This window comes from Papio anubis, chromosome 14 (assembly GCF_008728515.1).
Source record: "Papio anubis isolate 15944 chromosome 14, Panubis1.0, whole genome shotgun sequence".
Lineage (NCBI taxonomy): Eukaryota > Metazoa > Chordata > Mammalia > Primates > Cercopithecidae > Papio > Papio anubis.
In genome coordinates this window covers 64,519,969-64,537,542 of record NC_044989.1, presented here as the reverse complement: position 1 = coordinate 64,537,542, position 17,574 = coordinate 64,519,969, and the positions used below count along the sequence as shown (strand labels likewise).

General features: G+C 36.0%; 1 protein-coding gene across 4 annotated transcripts in view; it reads left to right on the top strand.

Moving 5' to 3' along the window:
* The window catches only part of PELI1 (pellino E3 ubiquitin protein ligase 1), a 65,769-nt gene that overhangs the window by 17,219 nt on the left and 30,976 nt on the right, over positions 1–17,574 (top strand). Inside the window, exon 2 of one of the 4 annotated variants that reach the window (XM_021924887.2) lies at positions 9,707–9,781. The exons of the other annotated variants lie outside the window; for them this stretch is intronic. The gene's annotated coding sequence lies outside the window, so the exon portion shown is untranslated. The remainder of the gene's footprint in view (positions 1–9,706; positions 9,782–17,574) is intronic. 4 annotated transcript variants of the gene reach the window in all.

The following is a 17,574-nucleotide window of genomic DNA, read 5'->3' as shown; positions in this document are numbered from 1 at the left end:
TTGATTTCTAGAACTGATTTTAGTCTGAAAATGAAAACCCAGTTCTTACCAAAAAGGAATATAAGTTGCCCATTGTGTTTTACTCTTTCTTTTTAATACCCAAAGTATTAAATGAAATAAAAAATAATATATTATGGCCTCTAATATCATTTATATAGCTTCTTCTATTTCCTCTGTTATATTACTGTGTATAGGAATAAGCACATCTATTCCCCAAAGGCTGTAACATTCTGTAGTCTCTAGGAAATTTTATTTTTTTCTTCTAAATTTCTTGAATAAATTTTATAGAAATATTTATGCCTTTTTATGCACCAAATTAAAATGAAGACTTCGTAAGATCTAATTTAGCAAACTATTTTTAATGTCTTTTCCTTTATTTCTTCAATATTAAGTGCTGCAAAATGAGCAAGACAGTTTCTCCCTTGGAGGAGTGTTCAGCTTTAATAGAAGATAGCACAAGGTCATATGTAACTATAATAGAAAACTGGGTAAGGCCCATAAAGGAATTGCAGATAAACTATGGGAGCTCAAATAAGGTTATACCCAGTTTAGGGTATAAGGAAAAACTTTCAGACTGGGAAAAGAACATCAAATGGGCCTTGAAATATTATTAGAAGTTTTTACAAGTGAATAGTGATAACGTTAACAACATTTGTTTACTGAGTATTTATTACATATTTAGTTTCATTTTTGTCAAAAATGTCTGATTATGAGCGTAGCATAGTGGCATGTGCCTGTAGTCCCAGCTACTCGAGTGGCAAAAATGGGAGTAACCCAGGAGTTTCAGACTCACCCGGGCAATATAGCCAGACCCTATCTCAAAAGAAATTGTTTTTTTGATATATGTGATAGAGAGAGCAATAACCATGTCACTTTAAATTGCGGAGGGGGAAGTTGGGAAGAATCTGGAATTATGGTGAATTCAAAAGACACATGATTAGAAATTTCAAAATCAAAAGTCACGTAGCTTATTGGGACACATCAAGTGAGAAGCTTTCTACTGCAGCCACCACAATAATTTTTTGTAGTATATACTAGAGTTGAGAATCATTTCTAACAAAAATTATGTTGTGTCTCTGGAGAGGTAATCAGTGATTTGCATGAAAACTTAATAGTACATGCATTGCCTTAAAAAGTGTTACTTTAATCTTCTATCATTTAAGAAATTCCTGTGACTTTATGTGGATCAGCAGTACAAGCAATTGTAGACTATATTCTATTATACATATTCTAGAATCAGCAGTGTATGTATTTGTTTGGTGTTTACATAAGTCTTAGTGTGTTTTATAAATAATAGGATGGTTTGTTTAAAGTGGGCTTTTGAAGATACAGTGTAACTTTAAATGAATGGTCTTAGAAAACTTAATAGTCTAAATATGTACTGAAGAACATTTCATAATCACAGAAAAGGAATAATATATTTCATGAATTATTAAGAATTTGTCTTTAAATAAAGTCCTCTTTTTGAAAAGGTATTAAGAGGAATTAGACAAAACTTGTTTGAATATGGTTGTAATTACAGTTTGAGTTATATATAAAAGAGCCCAATTAGTTTAAACAAATAGAATATCTGGGTTTATGGTATTCTGAGCCTCATATTTTTTCATTGAATGCCAGGGGTATATTAAAATGCCTCCATTTATGTTTCTGTACAAAAGATTGTTCTGACAATAAGTTTAAGTTATTTTCACAACTTATTGCTGTCTAAAAATTTCTCTTGACTTCACATTTTGTTCTGAATATCTTGGTTTCTTTCCTCCGCCCACACAATGTTGAAGGCAAGGGAAGCAAGAGTTGCACAGTAATACAGTGAATTTGAGAACCCTGGCTTTTTTTCAAAACAAAATAAATCTTTATTACAAGATTGCTTTTTATTGATACTAAAAAAGGGTGGCACTTTGGCAAATGTTCAATAAGTGTATGAATAGCCTAATTGATTTAGCTGGAATGAATAAGAAGCTTTGCTATTTGTCCTTGTAGATAGTTGGCTCAGTAAACATTGTGATGGTGATAGACCAAATTTTCCATGGTGAAAGGTAAAACAAAACAGCAACAAAAAAACCCACCAAACTTAATAGGTCCAAATGTCAACAATTTTATGTCTATGTCAAGGTATTTAAAGAAGAAGCAATATGTTGATTAGGATCTTATTTGAATTTCTGTTGTGAAAAAATAATCATGTTAACTTACGTAAAACCCAAGAGTTTTGACAAATGTTACTATGTGAAAATATTAATAGAGGAGATCCTTGCTGAGAATTTAAAGCTGCATGAAATTCATAGATATGTGTAGAAATTTAAACTTAGTGTCATATACTCCACAGTAAACTCCAGTAAAGGCAGGTGGCATAATTAGGACAAAGATAACAGTAGAAGCAAAATAAGAATTTTTTAAAAACCTAGTGGATGTCACATTAGTCTGACTCAGTCTGTAACTCTGGTCAGAAATGTAAAATTTTAGGGATTTTCAAGGTACTGTAAGAAAGAAAAGAATCTACTTTGGGGTGGGATGTGGGGAGAAATAAATATTTCTGGCAATTAGAATGTATATAGTATATTTAAGAAGTACATTTGCAATTCTAATCACTTAGTTCAAAAGCAGAGAATTATATCATGTGTAATGTTATTCACTTTTAATACTATTATTATTACATGATTAAAAATAGAAAATATTGGAAAATTCTAGAAGGTAAAAGTGTTATTTCTAACTCCATTAGCTCCTTTTGAGATAGGAACATTTCTTATTAGTCTCTTAGCACAGAATCTGAACCATAATAGGCACTCCATAAATGTTTACTGAACTAACCTGAATTTTAGAAATATCAGGGTGTAAAGCAGAATTATTTTTCCAGGCTTTAAAACTGTACCACTCCTCCTTCCCCTTGTACACACCTTTGAATCTCAGTTTTGATACAAATAGGTTCTCAGTTTTGGGTGTGAAGAAAACTAGTTGATATATTTTTTAATCTACTAAATGTTGGCCTGAGCTGAAATTGCCTGAAAGGGAACTTGATTTAGGAGAATTCCTTCTTTTCAGAAAGAAGGACTTAGACTAAATTATGAATGGGAGGGAGTCTGTTTTCATCTGAGATGGCTGATTGGAAAAGGAGTAGATAACTAAGGTGGACAGCTGATTTGAAAAAAGGAAAAGATAGTCCTGTCTAGTGGTCAGTCCTAACAGTGTGGTTAAAGGGGAGCTAAATTTCAACTCTCAGGGGTCAGTTGAGACAACCACCTAGATTTTCCAAGTTAGTTCCAATTTCAAGTACAGTAATCCTTTGACAACAAAGAAAAGAACTATAGTTAGCAAAATTGCAGTTATCACAGTCAAGGTCTTTGTTGGTAATAGAGGGCCGGGGAAAAGGTAAAACAGCATTAAATGAATATATTTTTAACATAACAAAAGTTCCCAGAAGATACCCACTTCAAATTCAAGCCATATTCATCAATGTTAAAAACTTTACTCTTCTTACTCTTCTCCCTGATAGTGTGAGGAAAAATAAAATAAACTTAAAAAATAAGAAAACCTCACTCAACATGTAACTGTGATGTTATGATCTACTAAAGCATGGTAGCCCAACATGTTTCATACAGAATCATGCCTGTCTGAAATTTTAAATTTTTTTTTTTTTTTTGAGATGGAGTCTGGCTCTGTGGTCCAGACTGGAGTGCAGTGGCGTGATCTTGGCTTACTGCAAGCTCCGCCTCCCGGGTTCATGCCATTCTCCTGCCTCAGCCTCCTGAGCACCTGGGACTACAGGCGCCCGCCACCGCACCCGGCTAATTTTTTGTATTTTTTAGTAGAGACGGGGTTTCACCGTGTTTGCCAGGATGGTCTCGATCTCCTGACCTCGTGATCCGCCTGCCTCGGCCTCCCAAAGTGCTGGGATTACAGGCATGAGCCACCGCGCCTGGCGAAATTTTAAATTTTTTGTAGAGACAAGGACTCACTCTGTTGGCCAGGCTGGCTTCAAACTCCTGTGCTCAAGCAATCCTCCTGCCTAGGCCTCCCAAAGTGCTGGGATTACAGGTGTGAGCCACCTTGCTCGGCCTCAAATAAACTTTTAATGGCTTGGAATTTAATAGGTCTTGTGCCTTCAATCTCGTTTATTTTATTGTTGTTTAATAAATATCAGCAAAAGTGTTATATAACAACCTGGACTTTTGCAAATTAATATGTGTTAAGGGAATGTTTTTTCTGGTCTTGGTAGTCTATCTTTCTAAGAGTATAAAGAGATTTTTCGCCGGGCGCGGTAGCTCAAGCCTGTAATCCCAGCACTTTGGGAAGCCGAGACGGGCGGATCACGAGGTCAGGAGATCGAGACCATCCTGGCTAACACGGTGAAACCCCGTCTCTACTAAAAAATACAGAAAAAAAACTAGCCAGGCGAGGTGGCGGGCGCCTGTAGTCCCAGCTACTGGGGAGGCTGAAGCAGGAGAATGGCGTAAACCCAGGAGGGGGAGCTTGCAGTGAGCCGAGATCGCGCCACTGCACTCCAGCCTGGGGGACAGAGCAAGACTCCATCTCAAAAAAAAAAAAAAAAAGATTTTTCTTTGCAGATGTAAAGAGGAGTTAATAATTGTCATACTTTTTGTTTACACCAAACTGAATTTTTTCAAGTAAGATTTTATATTTTGTTACACAGATATTAAAAATCATAATTGAATAATTTTTTTGGGTTTGTTCCAATCCACCTTCCCCTTCTCCCCCCCATCTCTAAGTAAACTCATACTTGATCTAATTTGTCCTTGTTCTCAATATCTAAAAATAGGAAGACCATATCTAACATCTATAGAGATTCCTTCTGATTAATTTTGTCCGGGCTTGTTTTACATAGTTTAATAAGCATCCTCCAGCTTTATATACAGCTTCTTCTTTAACATAATTGCATTCTAGACATTTTCATGCAACCCATTTTACTTGAGGAGAGAGCCACATTACTGATCTGTTCTTGGTCCATTTACCCAGAGAAAAAGGACAGGTGCAAACTCATCTCTGCGTGGTGATTCCAAGGATCTCCTGCCTTCCTTAGGGAAAGAGCCTTTCTCCTGGGAGAAATTAAACCATAATATATGCAAATACTGAGGGAGGCCACATGAGCCTCCTGTATTCATCAACATAGATTTTCACAAATAAACAATAAAAAATTACAAAGACAAATGAGAATCAGTAACTAGAAAGACAACCAGGCTGTGGGTGTCTTTTGTGGCTTCCAATTTATAGCTTTCCTCATCTGTCTTGTCTTAATATATATGGCACATCTTTCTCTCTCCACCTTTAGATTGACCTCTCATCTATCAGTTAATCTGTTCTGAAAGGTAACTCTATTTGAGATGACTTCCCAAGAGTTGCAAAAGTGAATTTTATGTGGGTTACACAGCCTATGTTTTGGGTCACACTATTTCAATATTCCACTCAAATTTGTCAAAAAAAAGTAAGTTACTATAATGTAATAATAAACAGAGTAAAAATTTAAATTTGTCATAGTACATTATATTTGTCCTAAACATTGTTTCCAGACTTCTGCCACTGGTTGGTTGGTTGATTTATTTATTCATGCAGTATGGAATGGTAGAAAGAACACATGCTTAAATGTAGATCTCAGCTCTAGCCACTTAGTTTCTAAATGACCTTGAACAAATTATTTAGTCTAATTTCCTCATTTGTCATAGGACAATTGTAAAGATTAACATGTGACAGTTCCTAGTACCTACTATATACATGGGTGTTTTCTTCCCCTTTCTGAAACCTAAGTTTAAAGGGTTTTCATTAACTCTAGGATAAAGTTCAGTCTCTATCCTGATTCTTAAGGCCCACTATTACAGGCACTTCTTTACCTTTCCAGATGCGTCTCACTCAGCTATTAAACATTGATTCAGCACTTCCTGACAGTCACTGAGCTTACAAAGCCATGGTTCATGATTTCTACAGACTTACTTTTCGTTTGTTTCCTAAGCAAACTCCATTGAACCTGACTTACTCTTTCCTGAGAACACAATATACTTTTTCCCCCTTGTCTTTTTTATCTTCATGCGATTGTTTCTTCCACCTAAACTGGTTTTCTTTCCACTTATCAAAGTCTGGTCTGTCTCTCAAGGTCCAAATCAAATACCTCTCGTTTTATGAAGCTTCCTCTTGTTCTTCTTCCTCCTAAGTAGTAACACTTTTCTTTGAAGTCTTACAGTATTTATGGTCTTTTGCGTTAATATGGTATCTGTTCTATACTGATTTGATTTACACCCTTTTTTAGTAAACATAAGTAAACAAATGTTTGGTATAGGGAGCCATACCTTTTGCATTAGTTTGAATACTCCCATAACTTCTGACCTTATACTGAATGCTCAGTAATATTTGTTGGCTTAGTAATTGTATTGTTGGTGACTCTAGATGCACTAAATTAAAAGTAGGGAGACCCGCCGGGCGCAGTGGCTCACACCTGTAATTCCAGCACTTTGGGAGGCCAAGACAGGCAGATCACGAGGTCAAGAGATCGTGACCATCCTGGCCAACATGGTGAAACCCCGTCTCTACTAAACATAAAAAATTAGCTGGACGTGGTGGCGCATGCCTGTAGTCCCAGCTACTTGGGAGGCTGAGGCAGGAGAATCACTTGAACCTGGGAGATGGGGGTTGCAGGGATCCGAGATTGCGCAACTGCACTCCAGCCTGGCAACAGAGCGAGACTCCATCTCAAAAAAAAAAAAAAAAAATAGGGAGACCACAGCCCTTGGTTTAAAAACTGCTCCAACATCAAAGCTAATTAAACTGCAAAGAAAGCTCACAATGGTTATTAATAGAAGAAATCATTAATGAGCATTTTATGGAGAGTATAGGTTTAATATCCCTTAACCAGATCCTTGGGACCAGAAGTGTTTTGGATTTTGGAATATTTGCATATATATTATGAGATATCTTGGGGATGAGACCCATAAAATTCATTTATGTTTCATATATACCTTATATAAATAGCTTGAAGACAGTTTTATACAAATTTTTATTAATTTTGTACGTGAAAGTTTGTGTTAAGTACTTACATGTGGAATTTTCCACTTATGATGTCATGTGTTGCTCAAAAATTTCAGATTTTGGAGCATTTTGCAGTTTCAGATTAGGGTTGTTCAACCTGTACTAACCTAGGTACTTCTGTGGTGGAGGGATATCATCGTCTGGTAACCTAGACATATTAGTTATTAGAAAATGTTGACTTTTAGCTATTTAACCAAATAGGACTGTTAGCTAGCTAGAGGGACAGGCTAGGTAATTAATTAAAACATTAGGTATTTACATTAAATGCCAGTCATTGGATTAAATACCAGATCTGTTGGTTTGGTAATGTCTTTGTCCTCAGAGGAATCAAGTGAAACTATATTGGTCATGGGATTATATTGAGCAATGCGTTTGAATATTCAGCTTTCTTTGATGCTGTTGCTGTGGTATGATACAAAACTCTGTTTGGTCTTTCTACCACGTGGTGTTCCTGGCACAGAGTTCCTATAACGCTTAGAATTTTTTGAGTGATAGGATGTCTTTTATTATTTATAACAACCCCCTTTCTGATCATAATAGAAAGGTAACTTAGGATGGGGCCCTGAGATGGCCTCAGGATGGGGCTGGTCACCAGAAGGACCAAGAAATTAAGAGGGTTGGGACTTTTGTCCTCACCCAGTGACCTCTGGGAAAGGGACAGAGGCCTGGAGATTGAGTTTTTCGATTGGTGAACACATCAAGTTGCTGGGAGGGTGGCATTCCTGGAGAGGGCATGGAAGCTTCACTTCCCTACCCTACCCACCCTCCCCCCCACATACCTTGCCCTTGCCCTGTGCATCTCTTCCATTTGGCTGTTCCTGGGTTGCATTCTTTGTAATAAACCAGTAAACATAAAAGAAGTGTTTTCTTGTTCTTCTGTGAGCTGTACCAGTAAATTATGGAACCTGAGGAGGGGGTTGTGGGAACCCTCAATTTATAGCTAGTTGGTTAGAAGTCAGGTTTTTGGGACTTTTGATTGCCATCTGAACTTAGGGGAGTCTTGTGGCATGCGCCCTTTAACTTGTGAGATCTGACGCTAACTCCAGGTAGATAATAATGTCAGAATTGAGTTGATTTGTTGGATGCCCAGTCGGTGTCAGAATTGGAGAGTTGGTGGTTGATGTCAGAGAGAACACTCATTGAACATGATGCGAGATTATCAGCAAAAACATAAACAAAAAAGCACATGTTTATGATTAAAGCTAATCTGGAACAAATTATGAGATTTAAAATTCCAAACCTAAGTGTCAGTTTCATAATTTCTGGTACAAAAAGCAGTTCATTTGGGAAAGTTTTCAGTTTTGCTTGTGAAAACTTATCTTGTAGAATGTTCAAATGATTAGTTTCCCTCAGTTTCTCTGGCCAAGAAGTAGGAGTTAACAGTATTTAGAATTTTTAAAATTTGTGTAGGTTATAAAGTTGCATAAGATCAGGAATATATTTGAATTTCAGAGGTATGTGCTAGCATCCAGTGAACCTTGAGTCTATAGCAGGGTTTTGTTTTTAATGTGCTAGAGCTTTATTTGCTTATTTCTTGTAACCACTTTATTGAGGTATAATTTTCATACCATTTATGTAAACACTTAAAGGGTACACTTTAGTGGTTTTTAGTATAGTCTTAGAGTTGTGCAGCACAATTAATTTTAGAACATTTTTCATCATCCGAAAAACAAATCTCATAATCTTTAGCTATCATACCCCAATTTCCTATTCTGTCCCCTTCCTTTCCCCTCCCAGGCAACCACTAATCTACTTTCTTTCTGTCTCTGGATTTGCCTGTTCTGCACATTTCATATAAATGGAATTATACAATATGTGATCCTTTGTGACTGACTTCTTTGACTTAGCAGAATGTTTTCCAGATTCATCCATGTTGTAGTATATATCAGTAGTTCATTCCCTTTTATTGCAAAATAATATTCCATTGTATGGATATACTACATTTTGTTTATCCAACCATTGATGGACATTTGGGTTGTTTCTACTTTGGGGCTATTATGAATAATGCTGCTATGAACATTAATGCACAGTCTGTGTGTGGCCATAGGTCTTCATTTCTCCTGGGTATATACCTAGGAATTGAATTCCTGAGTCACATGATAACTTAATGTTTAATCTAGAGGAACTGCCAGACTTTCCAAAGTAACTACACCATTTTACTTTCCCACTAGCCATGATTGAGGACTCCAGCTTTTCCACATCCTTACCAATATTTGTCATTATCTGACCTTTTGATAATAGCCATGGGTTTGAAGTGGTCATTGTGGGTTTGATTTGTATTTCCCTAATGGCTAATGAGCATCTTTTTATGTACATATTGGCTATTTGTATATCTTCTTTGGAGAAATAAGTGGATCCTTTACCAATTTTTAATTTCATTTATATTTTATTGAGTTATGAGACCTCTTTAGATATTCTAGATATAAGTACCTTATCAGATACATGATTTGCAAATAATTTTTCTCATTATGTGGGTTACCTATGGCAATACTTTTGATACCTAGTTTTCTTTTGTTTGTTTAAGGAGACTGCCAGGTAAACAAAGCCCACAAAGCCAGAATATGAACAGCCAATTTAGGGAGGCAGTGCTCTATCTGGTGAGCAAAAAGAAACAAATCTTCATGGTATGCCTGTCATTAAATTTGTATCTAATTTTCGGCTTTTTCTTTGTGGTATACAGTTATAACAACATATAGAAAAGAGTGGAGCTAAAGTTGAACAGTTGGCCATCTCCTGTAATAATACACAGTACAAGGTAGGAGTTACTTATTGGCTGACTGCTCTGTTCTTTAGTGCTTGTGGTATTGCCTCCAAAATTAATGAAACAGACTCTAACATAGGAGTCCCAAGATCAGTTAGCTAGCTGCACTACTTAGCCCTATGACTGTCATTAAATAACTTACCCTCTCTGAATACAGATTTTTCTCATCTATTATAAAATGAAATTGGAAGGAAAATTGAACAACTTGCACAGTATATTCTTTAAGGTTCTTTCCAGCTTTAAAATGTAATTATATAATGCAGTCACACCGTGATTATTTTTCTTCTTAAACCTTGTTGAAAAATCTTAGGCCTAATGTACGTTTTCGCAAAAGGATTGGAGTTAGATGGATTTGACAAGTAAAAAACTGGGCATGTGTCGATATTCAGTACAAATGTACTGTAGAATAGCAAATGCCATCTGCGTGAATTTGCACTGTGGGGTGGAGGAACGTGACCTAAGAGTCACCTGTGGAGTGGAACTAAAGGAAGAAATAATTTATGCACCTGCTGAGGGTGTGGCTAGAGGTAAAGGGACTGTGAGGAATGAGTCCTTGATTGCCTTCTTGGAAGTACTGAGAGATCATTAAAGAAGAAGGACGTTCTCAGAGGTCATTTTATCTCCGGGTGAAGCAAACCTAGTAAGAAAAGAAACCTCTGAAAAGGCCTAGAAATTGTGAGGTAAGTACACTTTGTTTTGTTCGGTTTTTTTTCTGGAGTTATTTTTTTTTAAGTTTCAGAGTACCAAAGTTTATCATTTTCTTGAGCTCAACTGAGATAATTGCTAGAGGTTCAGACATTGTAGAGGAAAATAAGGAAGTTTAAAACTTTTGTAAGCCAAGCAGGATGTGGAAGAGTAGGGGAAAGGTCATTGAGATTCAGGTTCATTTGCCAAAGTTTGGTAACTTTGATTCCAACCAAGAACACTACTTCAGGTTTTGGTTATGTTTTGTTTTTGTATCAATTGGTCCCCATGATGTTATTAATTAAACATCATTGTAAATAAAGCGTATATGAGAAGTAAAAAGAAAGTTCTCTTTTAAAACAATGTAATTTTGAAAAGAAAAGTTAGGAAATTCTAACCCTTTTTTCTTTGATTATTTATTCCATTATAAAAGTAGCTCATTATAATACTCTTTTTTTTTTTTTTTTTTTTTTTTGAGATAGAGTTTTGCTCTTATTGCCCAGGCTGGAGTGCCATGGCGCGATCTCGGCTCACCACAACCTCCGCCTCCCAGGTTCAAGCTATTCTGCTTTAGCCTCCTGAGTAGCTGGGATTACAGGCATGCGCCACCATGCCTGGCTAATTTTGTATTTTTAGTAGAGACAGGGTTTCTCCATGTTGGCCAGGCTGGTCTCGAACTCCTGACCTCAGGTGATCCACCCGCCTTGGCCTTCCAAAGTGCTGGGATTACAGGCGTGGGCCACGGCACCTGGCCAGCTCATTATGATACTTAGAAAATATGGAGATTTTATCTTTAATGTCTTCTTAGAACTTTTTAAGAAAAAAATATATTTCCTCAAGAGATTATTTGATATAAACACAGATCTTTAAAGACATAAGGAATTTTTATACTCTCAGTGCTCTGTTTTTAATCATCAAGATAGTAATGATGATATAAGAACTATTGATATCTTGGTTTCCCTAGGGTTAAACAGGAGATATGCTTCCAAAGTTAAGAGAGTTGGTATGTTGGTTCAAAGAATGACAGGACCTCAGGTTTTGTTATGGAATCAAGTATAAGGCATTGAGAGTCAGCTGCAACTACATTCTATTTAGTATGAGTATAAAGTTTGTCATGTCCGGCTTCTTGAGCAATCTCATCAGCCCAGAATCACATGACAAGGCAGGATCATCAAATAACAAACCCTAGAATATGCCCCGAGCATTTTTGCAGTTTCCTGGACTGAACAGGTATCAACAATGGATATAAGCAGCCTATCTGTGCAGATTTATTTCGCTGTAACCTAAGTGGGCCTGCTGCCAGCACAAGGAGCAAACGAAACATTAAACAGATTTACAGAACTGCTTCAGGGGATGTGACAGCTACAGAATGCTGGGAAGCAACAGAAGTAAACTTGTAGCTGTGTGATAGAGGGTGGTTCATTTTGTGCCAAGGCATTAAGTTACTACATACTGTTATAGTGATGTTCTCTTAAAAATGATAGCCCTACTGTGAAACAGAACTGTTGTCCTGTGGACACATTGTAAGAAGGCTTTGCAGATAAACTTAGGGCCACCAAAAGTATTTTTATACTACTTTTTTAAAAAAAGATCAATGTATTTATAGGTGGGACTTTGAATGATTCCAATTAAGGTCACCAAGGACACTTACTGAGTCTCCAGTCAGGTTTTATTAGCAATGTATTATTCAGTATAGCATAATTGAATTAAGGCTAAAATTGTCTAGATAGCCATTTACTTAGGTGGCTCAGAACAGTGGGTATCAATACTAATTTTAGGGCTCTGCTGTAATAACTAGTAACTTTTTACAAAAGGGTTGAACACTTGAGGGCTGCTAAAGAACTTTAATAAAAGAATGTCAAGCATCTAGACTCAAGTTGAACTTTAATGAGTGGAGATTATCAGTGATTTGCATGGGCAAATTATTGAACAAGTATGAAAAGCATTTACTATTGTGACTTAATTTTAGTATTCTTTTAAATAATCCTAAATGTAATTAATCAGGTTCGCCTTTGACTATTTGGAGGATTAGACAAGCTCTGTGTGTAACCATTCACCATAAGAAAACACAGTTCTTTTCCAGAGACAGCATGTGGGGAAATTTGGAGTGGCAGGCAGTACTTTCTAGAATGGAATTTACAAGTGGGATAATCTGAGAACAGCACATGTCAGTAAGTTGGTGCTTTCCATAGCAATTTGATTAAGCTTGTCCAATCCCAGCTTACCTCTGGGTACTGCTGTAGTTTCTCCATATTCATAAGCGTCAAATGTATCTAATTTATTTTAAAGTTGTAAAGAATAAAGCTGGAAATAAACAAGTGTGATCCATTGAAAATGTGATTGAATTTTCACCTGTTTTTATGCCTGAGATAATATAGTATTTTATAACCAGACCACAAAAATCAGTTTCACTGAATAGTGCTAAAGGGGCTACCTTCTTTACATCTGAATTGTATTGATTTTTGTGTTTTTTTAAATGTAGTGTCGCTTAACGAATTGAGTACTATACTAAATCTGTAAAAATAGGTTTACTAATATGAAAAGGCGCTTCAATATTATAGTTATACTTCTGACATTTATAGAATATATAGTTAATTCAGGCTGCTTCTTAAGAAATGGAATATCAATACTCTTTCTGGAAGTACCTTACTCTATAACTTGATATTAAGCCTGTGTTAAAAATTGCTCTGTGCTTCCTCTTCCATTTCTTCCCTTTTGGGGCACAGACTTCCTTAGGGAGGAGGTGAGGGAGAAGTGAATTGTCACTTCGGTCAGTGGAATCTAGAATTTTGTAGTGTTTACCTATTTTGCGTAACATAGGCCCACTCACACACATTATGAGGTACTTAAGTGAAAAAACCGTGAGCAGACAGCCAGCTATTCAGTGTGTGGTTCCAACTGTAACTGGCAGATGCTTTAATGCTATCTGGATTTTATTTTTCCGTGAGAAGGTTGTCTTTATAGCGTGTGGTGATGACGATGAAATAGAGATAAGTGTTCTGTGGCTTCATTTTAAGTGTCACCTTGTCAATGCTTCAGGTTAAAAGTAAGCTTGCAAAAGGAATGATTTGAAGCATAATTCATCAGATCTTTTCTATTTAACTTTTCACATTTATTTTTTCATATTCAGTTTTAGGAAGTATGTTGTATGGATTAAATTTCCTTCCATCTTAGGGAAGGAGTTAAGTAAATCTCAAGCTCTAAGGCTTTTGTGTTCTTAGAGAATATTTACACTATGAATCTCATCTCTCATCAGTCTTAAAGAAAGCTTAAGAAATATCACTACAGGTGTCTATTGCCTGTTGATTATTGGTCAACAGAGAACTGAAAGCTGTTCGTTTTTAATATTTTTGCAATCCAAGCTACAGTAGTTAGGGTTAAAAAAAAAAACAAAACATGTTTTAGAACTTAATGTTGTTCATTGTTACAAATTTGAGAATTATGTTGTTTTGTAGCCAGAATGGTGATGCTGTCATTGTACTTTAATTAGCTGTGGACAACTTATTCAGAAGCATAGTTTTTCAGCCATAAATCTTTTCCCAAGATCTTCTAAAAAAGAGATCTAGACCTTTGGGACAACTACAATTTAATATTTAAATATTATAAGGTGGGAAAAATTATGAAGAATTTGTTAAAAATATTGACAGTCATGCTTTATAGAGATTTTAAGTAATGTTTCTACCTGAATATTCTGTTTGTTCTTCCTCTGATATGGTTGGAAGGGATTTAATAATTTTAGGTCTAATGATTGATGAGGGGGACTCTTTCCGCTAAAAAATGAATAATTAGTTTCCCAGCAGTGCTCTTTTTTGAAACATTTTATTTTCACCAGAAGAAAAAGTGTAATTGAAAATGTTTTTCTTTCTATAGGAAATTCATGAAAAGCTTAATCTGATTTCTAGAATACAGACATGCTGCTCAGTAATGTATGATTGTTTTGGATCCAATTTTCTAATCTGTTTATGAGGAGGCAGTATTCATTCTCTTGTGTAGGTATAAAATGGATGTTAAGTTAGTGACAAGAGAAAAGTTGTAATTTTGGAAAGAAAGTTGATCATAATAATTTACCTAATTGGGGTATTTTTAATGTGCTAGCATAACAGTAATCAAGAGTGGATAAAGAGGGAATTCATAGAAATATCCCAGCTGTATGTATTTATTGTTTTGCTAATGAAAAGGGCTAAATAGGAATACCATGTTGAGTGATTTAAAATATTCACTCTGTTTAAATAAACAAAGGGGCTGGGCACGGTGGCTCATACCTGTAATCCCAGCACTTCGGGAGGCCAAGGTAGGCAGATCACGAGGTCAGGAGATCGAGACCATCCTGGCTAACACAGTGAAACCCCTTCTGTATTAAAAATACAAAAAATTAGCTGGGCGTGGTGGCACGCACCTGTAGACCCAGCTACTCAGGAGGCTGAGGCAGGAGAATTGCTTGAATCCTGGAGGCAGAGGTTGCAGTGAGCCGAGATCATGCCACTCCACTCCAGCCTGGGCGACAGAGCGACACTCCGTCCCAAAAAAAAAATTATTGGGAAAACATTGTGATTTGGTTAAGGAAAGATTAGATGCTACTTTTGAAAACTTTTCATGACCCAAAGAGAAAATTAGAACTCTCGTAAGATGAAACTTTTGTTCGTTAGAGTAGTAATAATTGTCATCTTTTAATAACGATTTCTCTCTCTTAGTAGTCGACTTTACTACAGTATTAGAGACTTACTTGTAATTTGATTTTTCAACTACATTTTTCTGTTTTCATTCCTTTTGAATGAAGCTTATAATGGAATTTCGAAACTAAGACTTAAAGTTAGCTTCTCTAAAAGAGCAGAGAATATATGCTCTATTTAGATTTTTGATTTAGATGTAGTTCCCCCCCATGGAGAATCAAATGTTCATACAGCATTCAACCTTGAAACTAAGTGTAATGTTTTTTGAGGTCTTTGATTATATTTCCAGGTCTATTATATATTAAGAGTGGTTAAAAAAAATAGAACTTTCTGCATGGTATCAAAAGTTATCTACAAAGAACAGATTATAAACATTTTTTTAAGATACTGAGAAATATGAATCTCTAAGAAAATAATTAAATATTAAGTGATGGGGCAGCATCACCATAAATCAACCAAGTATTTATTAAGACTAACTTCGTATGCCCAACTAAATACATAGTAGGTATTTAATAAATGCTTGATTTTTTTTTTTTTTTTTTTTTTTTGAGAATAGCTTTAAGATACCCAAAAGTCTTTGACTTGTAGTCATTTGAAATTTTGCTGAGGCACAAGTTGAGTCCTGTGCTATGAGGTTGGTTTATTAAAAAAGAGAAAAAAAAAGAGTGTATTTAGTGAGTGAAGCAAACTGAATTTCATTCAGTCCTCACAACAAATCCTATGAGGTTTGGAAAGCGTTGTCCTCATTTTATAGGATGAGAAAATCATGTGCTACAGAGCTGGTTTGTAAATCAGAGAATTTGTGAAGGACCCTCCTGACTGTCAAGGGCCCAAGTTCTCAGTTGGCCCTAAGTACAGTCATGGCTTAGTCCTTCATGAGTGTCTCTTCTAGTTTAAAGAAAACAATCATAATGAAATAATTAGTGATAATTCAATAAAATGACTTTCTGGCTTTTCAAGATTTATATTTTTCTTAAAGCTTTTTAAATGAAATGTGTCAAAATTACCTATGGCTGCTGCTTGTTCTTTATTCTTCCTCCTCCAAGCCCTCATTCCTTTTCCCTTCATAAACTCTTAAGAGTACGATTGATGTGGGTAGGTGGCAGAACTGAAATAAGTTCAAATATTCTTAAAGATTTTGATATATAGTATTAACTCAGAAGCTGTAATATGATTGCATATATAAAGTGTTTTCTAATAAAACCACCAGGAGCATTCAGTAGTAAAATTGCCATTTATATGTCACAAGTGTTTTTTGTTTTTATTTTTAAGAAAACACCGTAAAGTATTGTTCTGCCAAATTCTTGCCAGTGTGTAGCTAGGTCACTTTGGTTAGGTATCACTCAGTCCAGTGAGTGGTCACACTTGTGTAGTACCAACTGTCCCTGACAGTTTCACATCAGAAAAAGGACATGAGACCTGGCAAGCACTATGACTTGGGAGGGCCAGTACAACATGGAATTCTCACACCTTTAAGTTGGAAGAAGGCTGACTGCACTCCAGCCTGGGCAACAGAGCAAGATTCTGTCTCAAAAAAAAAAAAAAAGTACATACCTTAATTTAAAATACTTGATTGCTTAAAAAAAAAAAAAGCTTGACAATCATCTGAGCTTTCAGCAAATTGTGATCTTTGCTGGCTGCCAACTGATCAGGGTGGTGGTTGCCAAAAGTTGGGATGCCCATGGCAGTTTCTTAAAATAAGACAACAATGAAGTTTCCCACATTGATTTCTTCCTTTCACAAAAGATTCTCTGTAGCATGCAATGCTGTTTCATAGCATTTTACCCACAGTAGAACTTCTTTCAAAATTGGAATCAATCCTCTCAAACTCTGCTACTGCTTTATCAACTAAGTTTATGTAATATTCTAAATCCTTTGCTGTCATTTCAAAATTGTTCACAGCATCTTCATCAGGAATAGATTCCATATAAGGAAGCATTCATCTCCTTGTACATTTCCATTAGAGTTTTTGGATGACTAGGTGCATTGTCAGTGAGCAGTAGTATTTTAAAAGGAATGTTCTCCAGAGCAGTAGTTCTCAACAGTGGGCTTAAAATATTTAGTAAACCATGTTATTAACAGATGTGCTGTCTTCCAGGTTTTGTTGTTTCCTTTATAGAGGACAGGCAGAGTAGATTTAGCATCATTCTTAGGGACCTAGGACTTTCAGAATGGTAAATAAGCATTGGCTTCAACTTAAAGTCACCAGCTACCTTAACTCATAACAAGAGAGTCAGCCTGTCCTTTGGAAGTTTGAAACCAGGAATTGACTTCTCTCTAGCTATGAAATGCTGTCTGCCATCCTAGATGGCGTCTTCTTCAATAGAAGGAAGGCTATTTTGTCAACATTGAAAATATCTTATTTAGTGTAGCCATCTTCATCAATGACCTTAGCTAGTAGATCTTCTGGATAACTTGCTTCAGCTTCTCCAT